This window comes from Pleurodeles waltl, chromosome 5 (assembly GCF_031143425.1).
Source record: "Pleurodeles waltl isolate 20211129_DDA chromosome 5, aPleWal1.hap1.20221129, whole genome shotgun sequence".
NCBI lineage: Eukaryota > Metazoa > Chordata > Amphibia > Caudata > Salamandridae > Pleurodeles > Pleurodeles waltl.
The window spans coordinates 1,165,468,357-1,165,488,411 of record NC_090444.1 but is presented as its reverse complement, the minus strand read 5'-3'; positions in this window follow the sequence as shown (position 1 = coordinate 1,165,488,411).

Sequence of the window (20,055 nt, the reverse complement as noted above, 5' to 3'; positions counted from 1 at the left end):
ATGTTGGTGAGTACAAATCAATTACATGTGAATAATTGAAAGCTGTGTGGGGACATGTTATGATTGTTACCCAATCTGCTAGATAAGTAGCTGACTGTGTGTAATGCTAGGGAAACCTACTGGGTAATTGTTGCACAATTTGTAGGAAGACAAATGCTAGCAGTCAGATAGCTCATGTTTTCAACACATACCGGATGCCTGTAGCTGTATGTAATGTAGTGTTGCCTTTGTGTCAGACAAGCGACACGTTAATGCCTCTATTTGAACTCTACAGGTCATAATTGCCAGTGAAAAAGGGATGTTGAAACATCATACCTACATATGTAGACGCCATAGCTAGACAGAAATTTGTAAAACCATTATGATGCTGTAAATGAGTGGTGCCTTCACGTCAATTGAAGTTAGCTATGTTGTCCACACATATGTCACATGTGTGTCTGGTTGGTGTGTGTTGAAAATGACCACATAGCCTGTTTGAGTTTGAGGGGTCATGCAGTCCTCAAGTAACCAGCTTTTGGATGTCTCTCTGGGATGCACATGATGAGATGAATGCACCCCGATATTGTTGGGGCATACTAATGGAGGTGTATCTTTGACACCACATGACTGTCCTGGCCACTGCATGTGTGTAGTATGGTGTGTAACTGTAGCAGGAGACTCCTCCAATGTAAATGTTGATTAAGAAATCTTCCATGCAGGATGAGCATGTGTCAAAGTGTTTCATTACGCATGTCATATTCTCACATTGTCATTGTAACTGCAATTGTTTGTCAGTGCACGGAGTCTGAGTATATTCTTCCTTTACAGGTGGACCTGCACCGTACACCGTGGGAGAGGTGGCTCATTTTGAGGACCCCCACACCTACAGTGAGTGTGGCATGAGTGCTATTTTTATTGTTTGCTAGTGATGCATGATGGACTACTGTGTGTTCAACAGAACTCAAGGTTTGATGCGCTGCCCGTTCATTGGTATTGTTGCATTAGTGGGATTTCAAATATCACTTCAGTTTCTGTAGACCAATGCTTATCCATCTCTCAGATTTAGGGGCTGTAGGTCATTCCAGTCGGCCCGCTATGGGGAGTGGGATGAGTCATGTGGAATACACTGGTTAATGTAAGAGTTGCTGTGGGACTTGGCTTGGACTGAGTCTGCATTTCAGACTGACATTCTCTCAGATAGCTTCTGCAAAAGGCTTGTCTTAATATGCAGCTTCCTAGTTGAGGATGGACTGAGTACACTGTAGGTTGGATCTTCCGGGGGCATGTACTTCCACAAGTTGAACTAGAAGTGTGTGGGACTAGAGTGCAATGGCCTAGGTGTTCATTCTACTCATGATCATGGGTGTTCTTGCTCCTCTGTGTGTGTGTTTAAATATGCCTCACTGGTAGTATATGATGTTGGCCTAAGTCAGTGCATTTTGACATGTGTGGACCTTGGATAGGACAATGTTTGGCTGACTCCAAATTGTTGCTAGCCCTTCACTGGTGTTGTGTGTGGAGGCAAATACTTGTTGACCTTTCTATACACTCCTGGGTGTGCATTGAATCTGGGATTGTTGGTTGTTCTTCCCACCCCACCCTCAAAGACTGCCATGTGATTGGGAATAGGGTACCTAGGACTGTAGCAACCAGTATGTTACACATACTTGTGACCTTTTGCAACTTTGTTTAGAACCTAGTGTACACATTTGGTTATGGCACATGAGTTCAATATTTGCAAACAACAATTTACAAATGGCATTGAGTGAGGGTTGTGATAGTTATCACATAGAGTGACATATGTAGTGAAGTCAGTATGCGGAAGAGGTTCAGCCATAATGTCAGCTGCATTAGCCATTATTTGGATGAGAAGTTTAGGCAGATGTCACCCATCATGTAGAGACATGGATATGCTAGGTGTGAGATGGCCTTTTGTATGCAGGCTTCACATGTACTTCCTCTGAGACTTTCAATGAACTATGTTGTGACAATCGCTGTAACAAATACAGTACAAGTAATGTGCAATTGACCCTTTGTGCTATTCCACCAAATGCATTTCCTATGGTAAATAGTTGCCATATCTCTTCACAGCTGCAAACATGAGTGCCGCAGAGAGACACCAGTTTGAACGGCGTGCAATGCGATACCGGCACATCTTGCAGGTGCAGTCGGGGTTCAGGAGGATGGCCCGCAAATACCAAGCCGATCAGGCCTCCGGGGCATGGTGGGCCTCACCACAGGGTGGCCCTACATTGCCCACAACAGCCACCACCACCACATCCACCAGGTCTCCCCAAGTGTCCCCAGCAACGGCTTGGACAGTTGACCCTGCCTCGTCTGCACGACCTGGACCCAGCCATTTCCAACACGCAGGACAGTCCAGTGGGCATACAACTACTGCCACACCGTCCACCTCGGCCAGCACACAGACTGCAGCAGCCCCTCCTGTAGATCCAGCGGCATTCCTGGCATTAAGTGGTAAAATGGACAAAGTTATTTCAAAGGTGGACAAGCTAAGCCAGGATGTGGCATATATTAAGAAAAGGGTTCGGTCCATCAGGCGGACCCTACGGAGGGCCAACCTCTAGGACTTTTTGCATGTTTTACATTTACCCCTCCCCTCTCTCCTCTTTCCTTTTTGTACTGATAGTTGGGTTTTGGGGATTAGTGTTAGGTTAGTGTAGGTTGTTAACTTAGTTAGTGTTAGGGAGGAGGGTGGGGGGTCCTTATTCTTTCTATTTTCTTTTTTGGGTGGGTGGGTGGGGGTCAATGTTGGGATTCCTGTTTGTTATTAAAAAATAAAATTAAAATAAAAACACCAAAAAAATATATGATTGTTTAGGATAGTATAGTATGTGTGTAGGTTAGTATGTGTTGTCCTGCATGTGTCCTGTCTCATAATGGTGGGTGGGGGGTTGATGTTTAGATCGATTCGTTATATGTGTAGAGTAAGTTTAGCTTAGGTTAGTTAGGGACAGTTGTGGGTTAGGAGTAGTCAGGTTAGATTAGTGTAGGTATGACTTTTCCCTTAGTTGCCTCTGGTGTGAATACATAGGAATAAACATATAGTTAACCCTTTGCATTATGCGTTAACTGCTACTTTATCATGGCCTTGACATCAGTGTAGGTGAATGTTTTTCTATGACATTTGTGTCCTATGCTACCCACCACAGAAAATGGAGGTTTAACATGGCAGCTACCCCTGTGCTAACTTGGTAAGTATCCACCATTTGGGAGACCCACCATTGGTAGTTTACATCGATCACCAAGGATTTGTGTTGATGAGTAGGTATTCTACATCACAAAGTGTGCTTCCAGACTTGGTATTGTGGGTAATTTATTAGGTCGGACTGCAGTGTGATGTTCAGGGAGATCTTTGTAGATGAGGTGTTGTTAACACTCTTGTCTTGTTGCCTTCATTGCTGACATAGATCATGTGTGTAATAATTCAGCATGACTTCCCTTCATGGAAGTATACTCAGAAAGGGTGATTGATGCAGTGTTTGTTTGTGTTTGCTTAGATTATGCTGCATAATTTCATGTTTTAGTATTGCATGGTGCCTGCATTTATCAGCCACCATTTGTTGACTTGAATTGCTATACTGTAGATGGAGCATTATTCTGTCCAACACAGCATGATTGTGTGTGGTTTGTCCCTTCATCAGTTATTCTCCTCAGGATGGTAAGGCTATGATGCAATCCTGGCCACTGCACAGATGTATCATACTACATGATGTCAGGACAGTTGTATTGACAAGCTACATGGTTGTCACACAGGCACTTTAGAGTTATCTACTGCACAGTTGATGTGTCACATAACACAGAGACATCTTAGGTGTGCAAGTGCTATTTATTGATAGGTGCTGTAGTGCAAAATGTCCATTGTCCATGTTTGCTGAGTCCGTTCTGGTGCATTCTTACATGGTGATCCTACAGAAGGGGTGTGGATGATGCCCCAGACATGCTGGGGTGATGTCACAGACAGTGCAGAGGGACAGGATTTGCCGAATAGTAGGAGAGAGACATTCACTGGCAATGGTGACAAGTCATACAGTGGTTAGCAGAACAGTCATTGAGTGTAGTTGTAGTGAGACTGGCATTTGACAAAACGTAGGACCTTGGTCAAAGTAGGCCATGGTGCAGGGACTAGTGCTTCCGGGTACTCTTCCGTGAGAATGTGATCTGTTCCATGTCTTCTTCTTCTGATGTGTGTGTTGCCTGGTTTGTCCTTGTTGTTGTTGGTTGTGAAGGGGCAACACACACCTCAGTGTTAGAAGACGTGGACTCAGACATCCCGGGGGCTGCTCCCTGTGAAGTTCTTAAGGGCAGCACTGCTGCAAGGAGGGCCTGCTGGTTTTTGAGAATAGCAGCCTCATCACGATGGTAGGCAGCCAGGTCGGCCCTGAGGGGTTCAATGTTGCATTCGTGCACATGTTGACTGGATTGCAGTTGTAGGTGTTGTGTCAACTGTATTACAGCTGTGCTGATTTCCTTCTGTGTTTTCGCAAGTTCCTGCAACAGACATGTTAGGGCTTGCTTAGCAGCTGCCTGATCTGCAAATGACGTCATGCACGTACGCACCCCCTCAAGGCTGGCTGCCATATTTTGCATCCCCACCCGCACCTCCTTGGCCAGCTCCCGCTGTACACCAACTACAGTTCTTTCAAAGCTGGTGCCAGTGACGTCAGAGTCCTCAGCTGTGTTGGAGCTGGCAGGTCTTACAATTGGGGTGGTGGGTGGGTCTTCTGTGATGGCTGCTTGTTCTGTGCTCCTCCTTGTGACTGAAGGTGGGGTCTGGAGGCTTTCAAGGACCTTTTGGATGGTCTCCTGGGACATGTTTATGGGCTCGTCATCCATGTCTTCAGGGAAATCAGGGACAGGCATATCGGCAGGAGATCCATGTTCCTCTGCAATGAAACAGGGTACAATTAGTGTGTCTGTGTTGTGACAATTTTGCCGTAACATGCAAGCCTTTTGATGACTTTACTTTGTGCTCTGGTTTGGTATTGGTATCTGCTGTCCTTCATATGGGCATTGTTATAGGCCTATGGCCCACCTGTGTGTCACATGTATGATATAGAGTTATCAGACTTGTCTCTCTAATCGCCTCTAGGTGTTGCTTTGTACCAATTAGGGAATAGCCATCTTTTTGTCCTACTCGTCCCTCCGTGTATATCTATTCTTATGGTGAGACCTTTTGTCGCTTGGGCTCTCATTATCCTAAAAGAGACTACTGAATTTCTAGGCAGCAGGATCGATAACGGTGTGGGGGACTGAGTTTGACCCACTTGTAAAGAACTCTGTCACCCTAAATCCGGTTTTTGCTCCGGCTAACTAGCAGTGCCTCATTTCTCCCACGGGGAAGAAATAATTAGGCAGCCGAGCGCATTACATCTTTGGAACTTCTCAGGGAAGTCGTGGTCACTCAGATCCAAACCAACTCTCTCATTTACAATATGATCTCATATACAAATGACAAAGACAGTATAAGTTTTATATAATGTTTTCATAAAACGACTGTATTTTAGATAATAAGGCGTGAGCCGCAATAACCAGAACAATACAACATAGTAGGATTGAAATAGTCACCAGGAGAGTGAAACATAAGAACAAAGCTATCATAGTGCCTAACAGTTTCTACTCTCCCTCTGCTTATTCTATTTAGAGCACAGCATGTTAAGCTTCTAGCTTGCCTTTCCGAATTACTGGGGAGACATCAGCCCTCATACCTGAGCAAAGGCCTGTGATCTGGTTCAGCATCTGCAACGAGGCAGTCAGCGTCTAGTTGTGGTTCTCTGGTCGGAATCTCCCTCTTGCGTGAATTGGGACAAGGAAGTGATTTTTTTAACATGTCATCGTGATCACAAAATGTCCCTATGCAGGAATGCCAAATCTATACTCCTACCACGTCTATCGGCAATGTACCAGACTGTGGGGGTCATTCCGACCCTGGCGGTCCATGACCGCCATGGCGGAGGGCGGCGGAAGCACCGCCAACAGGCTTGCGGTGCTTCCTGGGCTATTCTGACCGCGGCGGTAAAGCCGCGGTCAGAAAAGGGGAACCGGCGGTTTCCCGCCGGTTTTCCCCTGGCCCAGGGAATCCTCCATGGCGGCGCTGCTTACAGCACCGCCATGGGGATTCCGACCCCCTTCCCGCCAGCCTGTTTCTGGCGGTGTCCACCGCCAGAACCAGGATGGCGGGAACGGGTGTTGTGGGGCCCCTTTTTGCGTCAAAAAGTATAAATATGGCCCTAAACATTTTACAGAGACTATGGTATTACTGGTGACCTGTCATGGGATTCACACTATATGAGTGATTGTTTGCAACAGTGGCATTCAAGTGCTAAAAAAGAGTTATCCTTTCAAAGAAGAAAAGGCAGGGAAATGCAAAACTACCACAGTCTCTGATCCCAGACTCCAGGGACTGTTCTGCAGTCATTAACAGTGAGTGGGCGATACCTAATAATAAAAAGGAACACAACTGTCATGAATGGAACAAACTTACACTGGTGTGGCCACCTCAGTGGAGGGGTCAGCACTGCAATGTTTATTTACCTAGGGTTCTCAGGTACCCCAAGGAAATGCAGTGAAGGGATAAACCGCAAACACCCTTAAAACAAATACCTGTGAGACTAGTAGCCCTAGGCTGCTTTCTCTTTCCCTACATAACAGCTCCCAAAATGGGGTGCATATGGTAAATGCTAACTTATGAAATGTTAATAGGAACCTAACTCTGATAATGGCTTTCTTTTCTTTTATTGAGAAGTAATTCCTTGAATTGCTTGACAAAGTTACACAGATTAAGCTGTCATCATGTCAAGTAAAAATCCAGGAACATCAGTAAAAAAGGGGAACCATCACACATAAATAGGTACAATGATCAAACCGAAATCCCTTCGAACTATGTAATGGTTTCACATTAGCAAGTTGCAACCCAGTGGAAGATCTTTTAAACCTTTCTTAACAGGTTCCAACATTCTCCTTAGCTTATATCGACTCAGACGTTTTTCAATCATTGCAAGCTCCACACCACAGAGAAAGATATACTCCTGCCACCAAGATAAAGAGTCCTGAGCATCCTCTTGCAGCCAGGCTCAAGCAAAACAAGCTGATGAATCCCTGAAGTCCCAAGCTCAAATGGTGTGTGATATATATTATTTGAGATTTTGAAAGAGTGTACTTTAAGCTGAGAGACATTAAGTGGCACATTTAAAAGAAAGTGGTGCATCATAGATGATGAGCCACGTTTCCTGCACCCCTCCACCGGCACCTAATGACACCATGGTTGCACCGTATTTACAATACGGTGCAACATGGCGGTCGTTGGAACATTAGCGTTAACATTTTCAACATTTTTTACGCTATTGTGGTGCTTTGCTACACTAACATCAAATAATCTGACGCTAGTGCATCAAAGCACAGGGAAGCCCCCTGAACATAATGGGTGCATCATTTTAAGGCCTGTTCTGAGCAGGCATTAGTAACGGTGCAGTGAAATCTTGAAAATTTCACTGTGCCATTTTTTGGGGCCTCCCATAGCCGGAACGCCCCCTTGCGTACAGTACACCTGGAGCAGGTATAATGTGGCACAAAAGTTTACAAAGTCGTGCAATGCAAGCATTGTGCCACTCTGCAAATATGGCATGTTGGAAATCCCTACCTAACGCCACATTAGCATTAAAAAAATGACACTAATGTGACAAAAGGAAGCACAAGGGGCTTGTAGAAAGTACAGTGAAGACTCCAAGACCATCAACCTTGTCATCTACTTTCCCTTGGTGCCCCAGAATCACATAAAAAGTATAAATGAAAAAGTGTATCTTAATAAAATTCTTGAGGAGTTCATTATGATTCAAATCAATGTCAACATCGGGAAGTCGGTGTACAAATTCTCTTAAATGCAGATAGCAGAATGCCACCATCTTAAGGAGACTGTACTGCCCATTAAGTTCAAGAAAAGAAGAGAAGACACCACTCTTAAAAAAATTACCTGAAACCTGAATTTTTGCGGAACGCCAGCAGTTAAGAAAGCTATCCTGAAAGGAAGGTGGGAGATTAGGTTTGTCACCCAACAGTGTGTATTGATGAAAGCTAGCTATTCAACAGGTGTCTCGAATAGCCTGAAAGGCTCTATAGGAGGCTAATAACGTCTTAAACCATGCATGTTTAAAATGATCTGTATTGACCAGCTTTCGGTTCTGCATAATATTTGAAACAGTCAGATACGCAGGAAATAAATCAGCCAAATCACATGATCTGAGCCCCACCATGGCAGGAAGTGAAACATAAGTGCAACTCGATATTAGTTCCACAAGGGCGGGAGCGCAACCCCACCCTCTCTGCGGGGACATTGAAAGTAGCAAATAGCACAACAAGTTTTTTTGTAAGCCCATTTACATTTTTACCAGCCGATTTCAACTTTATAAAAAAATCTTTATATAGATACAAAGGAATAGAGATAAATAAATATAAGTAGCATGGCAAAACAGTCATCTTGATAATATTGCATCTCCCAATCAGACCAAGGTGTAGCCTGTCCCATTTTCTAAATAAAGAGAGGGATTCTGAATGTAATCATTCATAGTTCAAGGATACCATGGTATCAATATCAAACGATACATAAATACCCAAATATTTAGTCGAGGTTACATAGCGAGGATCCTTTCTGATAAATTCCTCACTGACAATGACCTTAACTTTATTGATGTTCAGTTCATACCCAAAACCTAAATGCCTTAGCTGCATCTTCTATCACTAGCAGAGCCATTGCTGTATAATGTTGCAAGCAAAGCAATATCTTCAGCGTAAGATAAAGTCTTAGCCTCCCAGTTGTGCAGCCTCAACAATGGAACTGAGGCTGTCATCTTTAATACATGGAAAAAGGGGTCCAAATACAGGGCAATTATCAGCGCGGAGAGAGTACACTCTTGCCTAGTTCCCTGACTTATATGAATAGTCTCTGAGGGCATTCCCATATTTGAGACCCTAACTGTCAAAGTTGAGTATAATGACTTACTCCTGGTTGCAAACCCTGGCCCTAATCTCATCGCTTCCATGACCATCCATAAATACCACCAGGATATTCTATTGAATGATTTTTCAGCATCCAACAGGATCATCCAGTCAGACATGTTCAGTTCGCTCACCACATCCAGGCTTGGCATTGGGTCCATTAATGAGGTGATTACAGCTGCAAGTCGACTCAACATAACCCGAGTATAATTCTTAGAATCACAATTGATCCACAAGGTACGGGAGTATGAACCGCAATTTAGAGGGTCTTTATTCTTTTTTTGCGAACATAGAAATGTACGTTTTCCCCCATGATGGCGGAGCTGATGGTAAAATAGCCAATGAATTAAATAACTTGGTAAATAGAGGGATCAGAATGTCCTTAAACTACCTATAGAACTCAGTTGTGAGAGAATTTGGGCCTGCAGCTTTACCACTCGCAAGTTGCATGATAGCCGTCTCAGTCTTTTCCCTGGTATTATACTATCTAGCATAGTTTTTTGCCCCTCTGCCAGCTGATTCAATCTAGGGGTCTACAAAGAAAAATCAGTCCTATCCTGAGTTGTGACACATTCTTCCTTATATAGACCTTAATAAAACTGATGGAAGGCTAAAATCTCAGGGCCACTTGTAATTACCTTCCCACTATAGTCTCTAATACCCTGAATCAAATTGTTGTTATTCTTTTCCTTTAGTTGAAAGGTCAATGCCTGCCTCATCTATCCGCTGTTTTCAAAACACAGTAAAGGTCTTGCTTGGTATTTAGAGCAGGCTTTGTCCCAGATCTGCTTCCGGAGCTGCATCTGTAAGATGGTCAATTGCTGAAAAAGCTTTAAAGTGCTCCCTGATGATACAGGAACCTTTGACAAGATGAATGTTTCAAATCCAGTTGGACAAGCCTTTCCCATAACCGAGCCTCCATGGGCCGCTCCTCCTTGTCTTTATGAATGGTATAACTAGTGTTCTGACCCCATAGGAAAGCCTTTAGGGCATCCCAGACCATAGCTAAGTTCCCCCATTGGTACAAATGAATTCTCTCAAGCCCAAGCCCATGAAAATGAAATACTGAGGGTCCGGTAACAACTTCAGATATCAAGTCCATCTGCGTGGGGGTAGAGAGTTGGACATATAGCTAGATTTAACAAGAAGTGACAGTGGATTATGGTCTGAAATGATTTTCAGGTTTAACTTACTGGTTACTGTGGACAGCAAGCTATGAGTGAACTAAAAACAGATCCAACTGGGAGGATGTAACATGATCAATAGAGTGGAACGTCAATCCAAACTCATGGCCCGGCGGGTACGCCAGGTGTCAGACAATGCATAGGTGGTAATAGTTTGCTGAACAGCTGCCCGGGGCTTTGAATCCAGCCAGGCTCCAAAACCAGATTGAAATCCCTGCACATAACAATTGTGTCAGGCCATATACTAAGTTTCCCTAGTAGACTACAGAACAGAGCAGGGTCATCCGTTTTTGCAGCATAGACCATGCAGTCTGGTAATGATATACTAACATTACCTATACAAGCCATTAGCCATCTCCCAGACCTGTTGAGTGCAACCCAGTCTGCCGAACATACTTTTCCTTTAGAAGGTAAGGCAACTTACCTCTTTGGGACATTAGCCTCAGCTGCAGGAATGGTATGATATCCTAGATCAATAAGCTTGGACAGTTCCCCTATAGTTAGATGGGGCTCTTCAATACATATGAGGTGAAGGTTGAGGGGGTCACATATCTCACTTTGGCATTCTAATGCATACCATCAATATTTTAGCTGATGACCACCGGTGGTATTATCTATTAGTGAATCAAAAAAAATATATGCATAGTTTAATGGTTCTACTCCACTGCCATCTGTGTTATACCTCCTCTTTTTAACTGAATTAACCCATGTGCTCCTCCACATCTTGGAAGCATTGCCTAGATCCAACCCTGATCCCTCACACCCTCCCCCATGCCTCCCCCATCCCTGGACCACCCCAACCTTACCCGCTCCAACACAGACCTCATCCCCCAGATTCATTCTCATCCCACTCAATCGAGTAGGACTTTGTAGTAGCTATAAGTGTGAATCCACACCCAAACCCCCAAAAAAAGAATTGGTGACCAAGCTGACTCCAAGGCCCCCCTACACACCAGGGTTAATCAGAAGCTCAAATTAGTGCCAAGAAAACACTCCCTACCAAAGAAAAGGAAAGACAGAAAAGACCGAAAAGCAAGACCACCATAAGTATGAGAAAAAGAGAGGAAAAAAGAAGTGGAAGAGAATTCTATAATTAAGACTTGAAGTGATCCCAGCCATTAAGCAAGAGAGGTTGAGAGTCACTGATCAGGTCCTTAAGACTATATGCTGGAGTCCAAAATCATAAAACACCTAGTCTTTGGATTCAGCCCATGGCTTCAGCAAGTCCTAAGCATATTCTTGACAATACTTTATTTGGCCTCTGTAGGTAATCCTCAGTTTAGCAGGTTCCAACAGTGAGTCCGTGCACCCAAGTTTTAGAAAAGATAGAATTGTCTCCTACAATCTCCACCTGCAATTACCACCTACGAGTCACAGTCTTGCGACAAAAGTTGGACCTTACAGAGAAATCTACTTCACAGGCTCAAACGAGCTAGCTGGGGCAGGCCAGCTGGAAGATATGCTGATGGAGCATGAAATTTCCTTTGTGGATTAAGATAGCTCTTGGATAGATGGCAGCATGATCTTGTAGCGATTTGTGAAAAGGAAACCTGTGCACCAGCTGTACACTAGAATCTAGGTCCCAGACACTGAGTTGGGAAAAGACCTGTTGAAACAAATAGACAATAAATATTCTGGGTTCATCCAACTCATTCCCCTCTGGTATCCCAAGCACCTGAAGATTATTATGTCACATTAGATTTTTAATGTCCTTTGGTTTCTGTGACATAGACTGTAATTTGCCATCATGCTGCTTCATTTGTTGTTTGACACCCTGCATGCACACCATCAGATTAGCAGACTGACTCTCTATGTCATTAACGTGATTATGGCGAATTTCCATATTTTTGGACAATTTCCATAGTGCAGCCTGTGCCTTCAAGGCCAACGAGTCTTTCTTATATTTCTCCTTATGCAGTAAAAGTAGATTAAGTATCAGTGTAAGCGAGGGGGCATCTACATTAGCAGATGTTAGGTGGTCAGGTTGTTTTAATTCCTCTTTCTTTTGAGTATCCAATGGTTGGTCTCCCGAAAGGGGATTTCTTACCTCAACATCACCAGTCTGTGATGCCAGGGAGATACAGATCACAAGGTTGAATTAGTGGGATTTAATTTTGCACCATCTGGGTCCCAAATCATATCTCCTCACTGATGTCTCCAAGGTTGCCCAAAGGGACCATTGTGCTCTCCAGCCTTGTGCTTGGTGACCTACTGGTTGTATTACACTTTGCTTAGTCACATGTCCATTAGCTACAGCCACTGGACCCCAACCATCATCTTCTGATCAAGAGTTAGAAATGGTCTAACTGCTGGTGTCAGAGAGGCCGGATAATGAAAAGAAGGCCTCTAGAGTTTCTGGGGTTACCTTATTTGCCTCGTTCAAAGATGGCAGAGCAGGCCTTCTGTCACTGGACGTATTCTCACCATGCAGCCAACCGTCCTTCTACAGTGTCCTCTGCTCACGCTGGTTACCTCACTCTTGCTCTGCTTCTTGAGATAATGAGGGCCCTATGGGAGCACTCCAATCAGCCTGGGCCCTGGACTCACTGCAAGCCAACTGTGTTCCACTCACCAGGCCCTATGGTTTGGGCTTCTTGGGCGTTTTGGGCTTCTTTCTCTACTCGTTGGTCCTGAGGTCTGCCCGAGCCTGCAGTTCGTCCAGGCTAGGTGTGTACTGGGTGAGGGCAAGAGATTCCACCTTCCAGGCCCTACACTGGCACCTGATCATCCTCAGGTTCCCCGAATCCTCCTCACCGCTCTCTGCAGGTCAGCTTCCTGAATGATGACAGGCTCCACAACACCAGGTAAGAGGCCCACAAGAGTAACAGGGAAGGGGGCTGTTTCTTTCCCCTAACTGTAGTGCAGGAACAAGATTGGTGTGAATTCCTGATGCCAATCCTTTCATATGTGGCTTGCATCAATGAAGAGTGATTGCAAAAACAAGGCACCAAAAGAGCATTCAGCTTTTAGTAGGTCTCAGGACTCACTGACATGAAAGTTCCATCATGCAAATAGGACATACTGTATAATACCCTTAGGAGGTATGGAGGTGTGGAAGCTATGCAAATCAACCCTGTGCCTCCATCTTGTCTCTGTAACTGAGCAAATTGTTCTCAACATGTGCATTGTGTTGGGGCTTTCATGTGCCTATAAAAAAGTGGGTCAAACTGATGCTGAATACATTTCAGCTTTTGAGGATATCTCCATTAGTAATTTAAATACAATTAATATAAATGGAAACATTTTCTTAGCAGTTGCAATGATATTCTGGACTTGATCCAGCCCTCCTGGAACTTGATTGGACACCACGGGTCTGTTTTCTACTCAGCAGAATACAAAACATACAACGTTGGCTCTTGGCCACTATAATTTAAAGTCTGAGAACAAAAATTATTAACACTTTATGTTGCACCTTCCAGTGTCAAAAACGAGATGCCTAAAGAAGGAGACTGCTTCTCACTGGATTGTAACTTGCTTCAGGGAGTGTTACCATGCAACCTTCAAGACTGGCTAAAGAAAGAGAGGTTATTTCAAGTGCCAGCTTCAGAACCATACTTATCAATAGCTGTAGCATCAGGTTTCTATCATAAAGATTTGGGCCCCATGGTCAAACGCCTTGAGAACTTACCAAGAGCTAAGGATTTTACATTTTCTTTGGGAACTGTGCCTGTGTTGGGAGATGGTGAAGGATAGTGTTGGGCTTTGTGCATGCTCAGAAATGACAGGTTTCAGTTTTGGTAATATTGAAGGGAATATAGCTTTACAGATAAAAACATTCTTCAGCAAGTCAACTGAGAGGTTTGGGGAAGACACAAAAATGAGGAATGATTGTTGAAAATAAGTCCTCCCCATTACGTGACACTTAAGAAGAATGTAGAATTAACCGAAGTGTGTCAATACAGACTGTTACCTTGGGCAGTGTAGGGAATAAAACCAGAGATTAAGCCTCTCTCACTATGGGGTATCATTAAAAATGTCACTATCCCTGTGATAGTCCTATTATTCTACTGCCCAAGTCAATACATGAGAGTATAGGCTCATACAAGATGTACACCATATAAACAACACTGTGGTTCCCTTAGCACCAATACTATCTTATCTTCCATACCTGTAAAGGCAAAACATTTTTCGGTCATAGATCTCTCCTCAGCATTTTTCAGTAATTGAGTTCATCCAGAGAATGAGTTTCTCTGTCCCTTCACACAGAAATATGCCCAGTACACTTTTACACAATTATTCCAAGGCTTCACTGAGAGTCACACGGACTATGCACAGGGAGTAAAGAGAGAACTGGACAGCTTACACTTGGAAGAAGGTAGCATTGTCTTGCAGCACGCTGATGACCTATTTGTTGCATCGCCATCATGTGAAGCCTGTGAAACAGATATTGTAGCTCTGCTAAACCACCTTCAGGAGAGGGGACAAAAAGCCTCACTGTCAGAATTTCAGTGCTGCCAAAAAGAGGTGACTTACCTGAGTTATGTTGTATCCAAAGGTAAATGCTATATATCTTCTGATAGAATAAAATAGATTCAGGGCATGCAGCCCGATCCACCAAGAAAGGAGTTATGTCTTTCCTGTGGATGAAGAACTCTTGCAGCCAGTGGATACCTGAGTTCAGATCCTATGATGCCATCTTGAGACAGTGTACACTAAAGGATGTACCAAACAACAATGTATGAATTAATGAACTTGCAGACTGTTTTCAAAAACTGAAAGAGGCATTCTGTACTGCACCAGTATTGGGGCTGCAAGATTACAAACTGACATTCCATTTCTATGCGTCAGAACAAAATGGCATTGCAAATAGTATGCTGATAGAGCAGCATGGCTCTAGAAAAAGACCTGTGACATACTACTCTGTGACTTTGCCTTCAGCAGTAACTGGGCATCCAGGTTGTTTGAGAGCAGTGGTGACAGTGGATGTGTTGGACTATTCTTGTATTGTTGTGCCACATTTGGTACAGTTGTTGTTGTCATCTGCAGCAACACAACACTTTTTGGCTAGCAGGCACCCAGGTTATGAGGTCACCTTGTTGTCTTACACTAATATCACCACCTGTTAATTTGGCAACATTATTACCTGTCAGAGGTGATTGTGATGAGACCCCTGACAATGACTGCATTGAGGTTACAGAAACATGCACCACAAACACATCAGATGTACAGCAGACACCATTAGAAAAGGCATACCAAGGTACACTGATGGTTCCTCCAGCAGACTTACAGGCACTGATTATAGAACATGGTATGCTAGTACCTCACTTTATACCATAGTTGAAAGTGCAGCTCTCCCACCTGGCACGTCTGCCCAGCAAGCTGAACTATATGCTATAACAAGTGCATGCATTCTAGCTGAAGGGAAAACTGTTAACATTTACACTGTCTTGCATAATGCCTTTGGAAGCAGCAATTATTTTGGCCAGATGTGGCAATATTGTGGTTTCATAACAGCAGCAAGACATTCTATTCAAAATGTTTTTTTTAGTAAAAATCGTGTTAAAAGAAATGTTACTACACCACAGGATAGCTGTAATAAAGTGGGAAGCACACACAGGAACTAATACTGAGATCACCAGAGGTAATGCCATGGCTGGCACAGCAGCAAGATAGAGCATGTTATACAGGCAGTGCAGATGGTGGCTTTTAATGGATAAAAGCATACCAAAAAGACAGATCATTCAGAGACAATTGTTGCTAGCTGATGTGAAGGAAGCACAAAGGTCTGCAACATCAGATGAGGAGAGCATGTGGATTGATGCTGGATGTGAGCAAAATGAAGAGAAATTGTGGATCCACCATGATGGGAGGCCTGTGGCCCGATACAATATGTTCCTTCTACTTACAAGGCTTATGCATGGACCCACAAGCTTTCATGGCACATTTTGCTCCCAATGTCTTGTCTGTACCCAAAATTCTAAAGATCAATCCCCTGCTGTACATGATCACTTGCCGGTACCACAGGGTCTCTTTAACAACTTGCAGATTGATTTTGCTGATATGCCCCCACTGAATGGATTGAAATATTTGCTGGTGTGTGTAGATCATTTTTCAAAATGGGTGGAGGCATTTACCACAAGGAGGAGTGATGCAGCTCCCCCTTGGAGGGTCAGTCATGGCCCGGGGGGGCTAAGGATTGAGGGAGCGCCTCGTTTGGGCGTGGGCCCCAGGAGGCACCCCTATATAAAAACTGGAGGGGGTGTGTGATGCTCCCCTCCCCCAATCACAAGAGTGGCCCCCACCTGGGCAGAGGAGTGCCGGGGTCCCCATTGTCTTCCCTATTGTGGCATTCGTGGTGCCTGCACTATACAAGGACAGGTACCATTATGAGCAACATGCTGGTTTTTGGCATTCTGAGGATTTATGCTAATCTGTGATGTTTGTATGACTTGTCATATAATTTATGCTGTTCCTGATAGGGGCATTTTGTTTGATGTGCTGTGACTTGCCTTACTTGGCTAATGTTCCTTCTATGGGTATTTTTTGCTAATATGTTTTCATGACTTGCCATATGTTTTCTAATGTTTCTGGTATAAGTATTTATGATACTTTCATGACAAGTGCATTTTAAAAGTAATGTTTTCCTGACTACAGTACTGCTTGTTTTGCAGAATAATGAGTAACCTGTGTGCTATATGTAACAACTGCTGATCTCTGCAGAGTAACAATATTATGTAATGTTCTGACAACTGCTTGGGTAGCAGGGTATTACTGACATGTAGTGTTTGGTCTAATGATGATGTGTACAAGACAGTTTATTTTTATATAACTTAGTGTTGTGTTTCCTTTGTGGTAGGGATAATGTGTCACATTTGTTGTGCGTGTTGTGCCCACGCTTTACAAAATTACCTCTGGGATTGGCCTGACGCTCGTGCCAAGCTACCACGGGGGTTAGCAGGGGTTTCTCTTGGATGTGTAACTCACTTGCCCAGACTAGAGTGGGTGGGTTCTGCCTGACTTAGATGTGTACCCTAGCCAACCAGAAACCCCATTTCTTACAAGCACGCTGAGTGTCTTTGCATTATTGACATTTGGAGAAAGTGTCCTAGAACTGAGTGACAAACATACCAATATTTACCACTTTCACAAGAATGCATCGTATAGTGCAGACAATATTTTTAATCCTTAATTATGTGTATGCTACCTGTATTATGACCACCATCCCCTCATTGCAGTACATGCGAAAGCAGCCAAACTTATAGGTCTTGAAGATTGCTGGATTTGTAGAGAGTTACCCAGACACCCCAATGACCCTATTGCAATATATGAAGCTGAGCCTATGCCTATGTATATGCTGAGTTATGAGCAAGGGAAAGGATGCCTTATATCAAATGTAACACAGGATTGTGGAGAAGGAAAGATACGGTGATACCCACATTGTACTTTACTGCCAAATATTCAGGCCCAATATCAAGTGTCACCTGCGGTGGAATAATGCCAAGGACCCTGCTTTTTCCATATATATTAAGCAACTCAGCTTCCTGATATTTAGGAAATTTAGCAAGTAGCAAGTGTTCTAACATATCGGCATTTGATAATACCATGGGTTATTGGAATATAAGGGGCAGACAGTGAGTAGGAACTGAGCTACTGTGGTACAACGGAAAAGAGTCAACTACATTTTTCATTACTGGAACATCACTATAGATGGATGTTGTTAGAAATGGGGTTTCTGGTTGGCTAGGGTATGCACCTCAGCCAGGCAGAACTTACCCACTCTAGTCAGAGCAAGGGAGTTACACGTCCAAGATAACCCCTGCTCACCCCCTTGGTAGCTTGGCACGAGCAGTCAGGCTTAACCCGGAGGCAATGTGTAAAGTGTTTGCACAAACACACACACATGTGACGCAATATCCCCACCACAAAGGAAACACAACACCAGATTATTTGAAAATATACTGTATTGTACACAACACAATTATCAGACCAAACATCACATATCAGTACTATCCTGCTACCTTAGCAGTTGTCAGAACGTTACACATTAGTTACTCTGCAAATTAGCAGTAGTCACACATAACACACATGTTACTCAGTATTCTGCAACATAAGCAGTAGTCAGGAAACACGTTATCACATTAGAACACTTGTCATAAGAATATCATAAAACGCCCATAGTAGGAACATTAGAAAAAATATGGCAAGTTAGGGAAACATATTAGCAAGTCATGCCGATAAAAGGAACATTTGCATATGCCTATGAAGCACCATCAAAAACAGGTAGGCAACATATAAATCAAACAAAATCTCTAGTAAGAACTTATGTTCTATATATTGTTCCGTTAACAGTACCTGGCTTGATGAAGGCACCTCCAGTGCCTAGAAGATGAACAATGGGGCCTCTGGCGCTCCTATGCGGAAAATGGGGGCCTCTGACATCCTTTTGAGGAGAAGAGGGCGGCACGCACCTCCTCTAGAAAATTGACGGGCCCCTCTGGGGACCGTGATTACTGGGGGCCATCCAGGAAGCGCTTTTCAAAGCGCTAAGGCCATACTTATAGCCCGGGTTGCAGCGGTAATTCCAGCATGAAACAGGTGCCTCGAAGTGCCTGAGGGCACAGAAGAGCACTCTCTCAGCGGAAAGGGGATATCAAGGCAGCACTCCTTGTGCAGGGAAAAGTTACAGGGGTCAGGGGCCACGGCACCCTGCCCCTGGGAACAATGAAGCAGGAAGGAGCACAAGGCTGGTGGGTCCAGCTACAGGCCAGCACAAGGGGTGCAGATGATGGCAGTTCCTCCTAGTGACCAGGCCGGTCACAGGTTAGCACAGCAGCAGCAGTCCAAGGCGGTTTCCTGGTGAGTCGATTCAGCAGCGTCTTGTGTCCAGGTTCAATTTCCAAGAGTGTTCAAAGAGTCTCCAAATTGTGGGGAAAATTCCCCTGTACTTATAGTCAGTTCTTACAGTGTTTTACAATGGTAGGGAGAGGAGGTTCCAGCCAGTTACAACTGGTTCTGGTAGTGCCCCCTCTCTCCTTTCAGCACAGGCTCCAAACATCAGTGGGGGGTTAACAACCCTATTGTGTGAGGCCAGGGCACAGTCTTTACAAATGCAGGTGTGCCCCGCCTCTCCCTTCTCTCAGCCCAGGAAGACTATTCAGTATGCAGATGCACCTCTGTGACACCACCACCCTCCCTGTGTACAGGCTGTCTGAAAAGTATGCACAAAGCCCCAACTGTCACTCTGCCCAGATGTGGATTGGAGTCAAGCTGCAAAACACCAGAGTCATAAGCACAGATAAATGCACACTTTCTAGAAGTGGCATTTCTGTGATAGTAATAAAAAATACACCCACACCAGTAAGCAGCATTTATTATCACCATCACAACCATACCAAACATGCCTACACTACCCCTCATAAATCAGACAATACCCCTTACACATAAGGCAGGGGGTTTCTAATTCAATCCTATGAGAAGGCAGCACTCACAGCAGTGAGACACCAAGTTAGGCTGTTTGTCACTACTAGGACAGGCCATGCAATATGGCACATGTCCTGCCTTTCTACATACATGGCACCCTGCCCATAGGGCTTGCTAAGGCGTACTTTAGGGGTGACTTACATGTAGTAAAAAGGGCGTTCTGGGCCTGGCAAGTAAGTTTAGATGCCAGGTCCCTGTGGCAGAAAACTGCGCACACAGGCCCTGCGCTAGCAGGCCTGAGACAGGTTTTGAAAGTCTACTTCAGTGGGTGGCGCAAGCAGCGCTGCAGGCCCACTAGTAGTATTTAATTTACATGCCCTGGGTATAGAGATACCACTGTACAAGGGACTTATAGGTAAATTAAATATGCCAATAAGGTATAAGCCAATCATACCAACTTTAGATGGGAGAGCACCTGCACTTTAGCACTGGTCAGCAGTGATAAAGTGCTCAGAGTCCT